General features: G+C 36.1%; 1 protein-coding gene across 3 annotated transcripts in view; it reads left to right on the top strand.

Annotated features, from left to right (window-relative positions):
- The window catches only part of khdrbs3 (KH domain containing, RNA binding, signal transduction associated 3), a 156,456-nt gene that overhangs the window by 97,869 nt on the left and 50,539 nt on the right, over nucleotides 1-8,048 (top strand). The gene's annotated exons all lie outside the window — the stretch shown is intronic.

Raw genomic sequence — 8,048 nt, 5'->3', positions numbered from 1 at the left:
TGACTGTATCCCCTGTGAATGTTATATCTTCAATAAAAAAAATAAATTAATTAAAAAAAAGGAATCACTAGCAGAAACTCAAAAAAAAAAAAAAAAAAAGCCACTGCACAAAACAAATCCCAGCCGGGTTCTTCACTTTTTTGGGTCCCCTTGAAACATTTCCGTTGTGGTCCGTGCTACTTGCAGCGCGTTTCTTCATTTGCATGTGCTGTGAGGATTTGCAGCGCGTTTCTTCATTTGCATGTGTTGTGAGGATTTGCAGCGCGTGTGTTGTCAAACTGATGAAGATGTTTTCTTAATTTGCTGGTGTTTTTTCAATTTGCATGTGTTTTCTTAAGCTACAGCGCGTTGAGCTCTCTCGGCCACCGTAGTGCACCTATATATGATGTATATATGCATTCAAGTGGCCGTGTGCGTGCGTTTAGAGAATGATAATGTGTGTGTGAGCTATTTTTTGAAGAGGGTTTGTAAATGGGCTCTGGGATCCCAGAGGGAGTGTGCTGTGAAGGATAAAGCGTCTCTCTCACACACATATATACACACACTCTCTACTCTCATGTTTTACCCATACTAGAAGTCTGATACCTAATCTGAGACCAAAAAGACCCAAATTTCCATCAGGATTGGATTTGTAATTAATGAAAAAATATATTATTACATTTATATTATTAAATAAAAAATATACAAATGTTGTTATTATTATTATTTAATAAGAAAATATCAGTTTTTTAAAGAGTGTCTTCTAACATGTTCTTACATGTGCAAAGCTACATAATATTAGGGACATAACATTAGGGACATAACATTAGGGAATTCTTGGTGGTTACCAGGGTGTTGTATGAATGCTAGGGTATTGCTATATGGACCAGGTCAAAACGGCCCACCTTCAAGTGTAAATTTAACTTCAAATTAAACTTATTTAAATCACTAACCTTAAGCCAATAATGATATTTTATTATAATTTTTTTTAAATAAAAATTTAATTTAATTGAATTGAATTGAATTGAATTGAATTTAATTTAATTTAATTTAATTTAATTTAGGATTCTGGTTGGGTTTGATCTCACTGGTTGTGTCAGGTGACAGGTTTTGTTAACTGCAGCATTGTGCTTCAACTGAGTCCCCATCCAGACCTCTACAATGTCTAAATATTACTCAAATCCAAATGTCAGCTCGTTTTATTAAACACAATTCCAGCTTTACTCCTGACGCCGGAACCCACAGGAGCCCCCAGTGGCCCGGAGATGTTTGTGGATCATGGAGCATGTTGGTTCTGTGGCTCCATTACAGCTGGACCTTATTATGACATTATTATCCATTCAGTATGAAATTTGTCACAGTGCAGTGAGTCGAATGATCTAGTTGGAGGATGCGTTTGCATGCTGCAGTGTTGTGAATGTAATTGTCTTCTGTTCCGGAGTCTCTGACTTTAACTGGATGATCAGCAGATTGCTTTAACCACAGACTATGGTAGATTGCCTGCCAAACTCAAGCAAACCCTTTTCACTGTCTATCATGGGCACAGAAGCGGTTTGCAGAATTAGAGCATGAGTAATCATCTTTAAGTTCTGTGGCGGTAACCTAACACCATGGTATTGGATGGTAATACTGTGGTACTTTAAAATATGTACTGGAATTAGTTTACCATGGTTTTTATATGGTGCTACCATGGTACAGTTCCAAAATACCACGGTACTAGGTCCAAAAAAAATGTGGTAGTAAAATAATTTTTGTAAGTGTAATGGTTCAGTAAATTTACCATGGACATGTACCATGGTTAAACTATGGTATTCTCTGTCTGAAGTACCTTGGAGTGCTGTATAAATAGCATGATGTGTGAATATAATTACCCTTACAAAAAAATACAGTGGCAGTAACCAAATGTTAATACTGTGATACTTTATAATTTACCATGGTACTGAAATGGCACTCTGGAATTACCATGGTACATGTCCAAAATACCATGGTAGTACCATATCTGTATGTTTTTTAATTATTCAATACATTTACTAAAATGTTGCATGGTATTACCATGGTTTTTAGACATGTAACATGGTAAAACTAAGGTGTTCTTTAAAATATGTTGGATTACCATGTAAATACCATGATATGTGATGAATATGACTCCCTTTAAAAAAGTACTGTGGCGGTAATATAATACCATTGTACCAAATGCTAATAATTCACTCTGGAATTACCATGGTACATGTCCAAAAAACCATGGTAGTACCATATGTTTTGTAAGTGTAATCATTCAGTACATTTACTACCATGGTACTATCAAGGTTTTTAGACATGTACCATGGTAAGACCATGTTTTTTTAAGTACCTTGAAGTACTATATAAAAACCATAGTATGTGAATTTCTATTCAAATCAACACAAGCTCCATCCTGCATCTCCCGCCATTCAGTGTTGGGCGGTTACTGTTGACTTCAGGTTTGTCATAACGATGCTTTTGAGTGTTGACTGTTGAGGGAAAAAAAAGATGTGGACGTCAGGTCTTGTAAATTAAACTTAATCTCAGAGCTAAAAGGAATGTCAGGGTACATGAGCCCTCAGCGTTAGAGCAGTAATGATCGGCCACTTCAAATAAAGCAATTATCAGCAGCGGAGCGAGAGCGCCAGTGTAATGTCATACGGCGCGGCTATTCACGTCGCCCCGCGTCACACTAAACAGATTGCCTTTGACAGCTCTCATGACTGTAGACACTAATGCGCTGTTTAGAGCTTCAGAGAGCTACTGGACAAAGACAAATTCAATTTGTCCAGTCTGACAGGTGGATGTAGAGAAAGAGAGCGAGAGCTTGAAGGGTGAGTGTGATAAATCTGATTGGAACAGTTTTACTCCCAGACGTCACCTCTAGTCTCATTTATGGAACACATGTTTACTAGACAGGGACACTTTTTTGGCTAATTTCAGTTTGTGAGGACGTGGTCACTGGTCATTGAGATTAAAGAACAATTTTGTATTAGAGATTAATGAATATGCATTTGAAGTGCTTATTAAAGGTGAAGCGTGTCATTTTTGTGGCACTATAGTCTTGGATTCTTTGGATTTGGAATTGGATTCTTATTTAACCAGTTTTTCCCATCTGTCTGCCATTGGTCAGTCAAACAGAGAGTCCCGCCCCAAACTCACACTACTGGTTGAGCTATAATATAGGTTTGGTCAGGATGGTTAAACAAATGCTTTGATAACGCCAATGTTTTGATAGTGTCATAGTATAATTTACATTCCATTGTAGTGTATGTACTTTTTTAATCAAAAAAGTAGTTTTATTGACAAAATAGTAGTTTTATTGTTCTGAGATGCCAAATAACCTTTTATACGTTTAGAGGTCATTTTTGAAGTCTCACCAAAGCTGCATTTATTTGATCAAAAATACAGTAAAAACAGTAATATTGTGAAATATTATTACATTTTAATTATCGATATTTGAAACGGTTACTTTTTTTCTGGATTCTAATGAATAGAAAGTTCAAAAGAACAGCATTTATTTGAAATAGAAATCTTTTGGAACATTATACATGTCTTTACTGTCACTTTTGATCATTTTAATGTGCTCTTATGGAATAAAAGTATTAATTTCTTTCAAACAAACAAACAAAATCTTACTGATCCCAAACTTCTAAATGGAATAAGTATATATTCCAAGTTGTTCATAGCCAGTTGTGTGAACAACAGGTTATTTACTGACAATTTTCCCCTCCAAAGCCCCTCATTTGAGTCCGGTTTAAATTCACAACATGACATGCCAGCTTTGAGAGCTGTAAAAGAGGGGACAATTTTCAGTGAAAAACAAGCTAAATGTTGATTTATTTGTCACACAAATCTATTGAATGACTTCAGAACAGTACAAAAAATGTACAGTCATAAAGTTTACTTTTTTAAACACTTTTTCAATTGTGTTATGAACTGTCTTTGTAGACCCGTGTAAGGTTTCTTCAGAAATCCTTTCTTTTTCTGTGGATAAAATAACAGCATATGGGTTCAGAATGACATGCGGGTGAGAAAATAATGACAGAATTTTCATTTTTAGGTTCATTATTCCTTCAAATGAAAATGTTAGCAAAACCTTTTTAGCCTGTTCATGTCGTTCTCGCCCAGTGTGTGTGCAGTCTCTGCAGTCATTGTGCCTGTCTCTGACAGCTGCCTGTGAGGTCAGTCTCATTGTAAAGGCTGTTTAGTGAGACCCAAAGTGAAAAGTCCTCCATGTGCCGACTGTTTCATCTCAAACAGAGAATGCAGCTTTCTTCTCAGACGCTTTATTGTGCTTTTCAAACAAACTGAGCTTTATTAGCGAGATGGATATTTCCATAAAAAGTAAACCGAGTGTAATAAGTGACTGAGATGTCTGAGATCTTTTTTAAAGCGTTTGAGAAAAATTAAGTGAATGTGATATGTGATTTAGCCTCAGCGTCAGTACACTATCAGCCAAACGATGAATTGCCCTCATTACCAGATGTAATCTACAATTAAAATTAATTCATAATGAATGTCATGGTTGGATGTCAAAATTTTGCCTGTGAGCTATTAGCCCATTTTGCCTGTGCCTTTATCATAAACCTACACGCATTTTCCTAAAGCCGCACACATTTTGTGCATTTATATCAGATAACGGTTATTATCTTCCCCCATTTTTTGTCGTGAGACAGTAATATTTTCAAGAAGCTGGGTAGATCATTTTGAAAACTAATAAAACTTGCCAAGTCCAGCATAATTTTTACTATTGCTTATAATTAGGGCTTTTAATTTGTAATTATTCAAATTTGTATCCCGCACCTCAAATCATGTGTTGATGAGGAGAGCTGTGCTGCTACCTTTCTAAGAGACTAGTTTTGCCTTGTGGATGATAAATGCACAAAAAAGAAAAAAATTAATAAAATGCTGTAGAATTGCATTTAGAGAATTTGATGGTTTTTCCATGTGTGAACATGATTCACACTCACTCATGCAAAAATGTAACACACATTGTTCACTTTATAGATTGTTGAAGTTGAAAACAGTTCTGAAATAAGCCTTTTTTCCATCTCGTGTCAAACCTTTGTTAAATTGACAGTTTATATATTTATTGTCTTTTCATCAGGTGTTCTCCATGGCAAACACACATGGCATGTCGATTTCAGCATTTCTATATTTGTGCATAGTGAGAAGAGGCCAGTGTGTGTGTTCTAATATGTGTGTGTGTGTGTGTGTGTGTGTTGGGGTGTGTTTAAGAGCTTTAGAGCTTCCCGTAAATCCTCACGCAGCTCGGTGTTGTGTTTAATGTCCAGATTAAGGCCCACGCTGTCATTTACAAACCTTAATATCATCAGATTACACCATTAAAGAACAGCCAAACAAAAGCCTCTGTAAATAACAGCCATCTAATGAAAGCAACTCCACAAACAGCCATCAGCAGCAGAACATACTGCGCTCTTAAATTCCAATGTGTGGATTGACAATCACACCGCAAGGACACTTACTGATACATAATGGAAGTATAAAACAGAAATGCATCTCATGTTTGATATAGGTTATATAATTATAATATACAGTAAGAGCTTCTTATATGGCATATGTAAATTAGGGTTAGGTACCGAAACCCGGTACCAATATAGCACCGGTACCTATGTAACCGGTATGTACTAGAACCGAATCCGAACGCAGATTTCGGTGCCTCATTTCGGTGCCATGCCTGAGCGATCGATTGAAATATTTGTCCTCTGGTTCTCCGAAACAAGCGTAAGAAACATCATCACCGGCACCGCACGTGAAAAAAAAACATCTTCATTTGACCCTCTAACTCTAGCACTCTCTATTCTAATGCTACTTCTAATTTTATCTAAATTTCTAATTTTTTTTTAATTAAAAAACTTGACCCTCTTTACATTTGCACTCTCTATTGTATTTCTATTCTAATGGCCAATCCATCATTTTTTGGGGGGATTTATTTTTATTAATTTTTTTAATAAGTATCGGTTCAGGCATCGTTTAGGCACCGGAACGGTTTTAAAAGTATCGATTTGGCACCGGTATCGAAAAAACCCCAAACGATACCCAACCCTAATGTAAATGATCTTGCCAGAATCAGAGATTCAGTAATGGTGTTTGAATGAAATGTATGTGAGATGATTATGCCCCAAAGTATCAGGATTAGTGCGTTCTCAAATCATAGCTGAAAGAAAAACCACAAATGAAATATTTCTCAGTTGTTTCTTCTAGAATCAATGAGATTATATTGATAGCTAATGGAAACTTGCTGAAGTTCCTTCTTAGGTGTTTCTACTGAGAAAAATACACCACTTAATATATCTTTAAAAGACAGTTGAGATCTCTTCTGAAACTCTAAAGGGATACTGTTTCGGGTCCCATTGACTTTCATAGTTTTGGGCAAAAAATACTATGGAAGTCAATGGGACTGTTTGGTTACCAAAGTTTTTCACAAAATATGTTCAGATGTACAGACAAAACAACGTCATACAGGTTTGGAATGACATGAGGGGGAGTAAATGATGTAAAACATGAGGAAACCATGCGTTTAGTATGTAGAGGTACTGAGATATACCCACTTCGCTCTTTCTGCTAATTCTGGGTGTCGAATTTTGCTGTCAGATTCAGTCAAGTCTTTCTGTTTTGAATAAAAAGAAGCCAGGAAAGTTTGAGAACTTGTCACCTGAGCGCTGCGATTGTGTCTGTGGCTTTCTCAGAGGTCTTCATGGGTGGCAGGGTTTGATCTTCTGCTCCGGGTTCAGCGGTGAGATCGCTAACAAGCCTGGACAGCAGGCGCAGGTGAAGAGTTTTAACAAGAACAGCAGAGAAAGCATCTCACCTCCTCAGCCTTTACACTTCCTCTTTCTTTTGTCATCCTTTGGTCTCTCTGGGACGATTTTTCTTCCTTTCTTTCTCTTTCTTCTCTCCTGTCTTTCTTTGATCCTTGCCACCTGTTTCCATCTGAATGTGACACAAAACAGAGTGTGTTTTAGGCTACGTTTACACGACAACGATGTAGTCAAAAAAGTTGTACGTTTTTAAAAAGTTTAACGTATACACGACAACGTTTTCAACGACACGTACTGCGCATGTCTACATACCTAACACGTACTACGCACTCGCATGACGTCACTGTTTTCAAAGATTCCCGTATTGGGTGTTTACATGGAAATTATAACGGTGGCGTTTTTAAAAACGTGCACTTTGAAACACGTTTTCAAAAATATGCATTTTTAGTCCCCAAAACGCCGTTGTCGTGTAAACGAACAGGCAAAACGCATAAAAAGTTTCCAGTTTTTGGCTGAAAACATTGTCGTGTAAACGGCCTGCACGTAATGCATTTATACGCAGTACCTTGTTCTGTGCGTGTGGCCTTAAGAGGATAAAAACATTTCAACATTTCTGTTCCGTTCAGATGCAGCTTATCATAATGTTCTTTAACACAAGAATGCATCCTGTGAACACCCCGCAAGTAAACGTGCACTTTGAAACCCGTTTTCAAAAATATGCGTTTTCAGTCCCCAAAATGCCGTTGTCATGTAAACGAACAGGCAAAACGCATAAAAAGATTCCTGTTTTTGGCTGAAAACGTTGTCGTGTAAATGGCCCCTTAGATCTTGAGTCTCTTGTGATTCAGTAAAGCGTCTTTCACAGATGCAGTTCTGTCAAGAGGAATGTTGTGGTTTTGGCTAGAGCTGGAAATGTAGCACATCAATTTAACACTATTAATTATATATAAATTTTTTTATACATTTTTAATTTGTTTTGGACATTAGTGATGGGCTTATATTCAGTCATATGGAAATAAAACAAACAATATATTGGCTTTTAAAGCTTCTTTTTGCCTATTGTCAATGTCTCTGAATTATCTTTGCTAAGTAAATATTGATAAATGCAATTAATTGTGAATAATTCACCTCTATATCATGTAATTAATTTGAAAATGTGAGTCAATTAAAAGTAATTTAATATTAATAAAATAATTCTAAAAATTATTGTAAATAAAATTATATATATTTTTTGTTTGTTTGTTATATATATATATATATATATATATATATACTGTATATATA

This window comes from Sinocyclocheilus anshuiensis, unplaced genomic scaffold (assembly GCF_001515605.1).
Source record: "Sinocyclocheilus anshuiensis isolate Anshui unplaced genomic scaffold, SAMN03320099.WGS_v1.1 scaffold160, whole genome shotgun sequence".
Taxonomy (NCBI): Eukaryota; Metazoa; Chordata; class Actinopteri; order Cypriniformes; family Cyprinidae; genus Sinocyclocheilus; species Sinocyclocheilus anshuiensis.
This window is presented reverse-complemented; position numbering and strand designations above follow the sequence as displayed.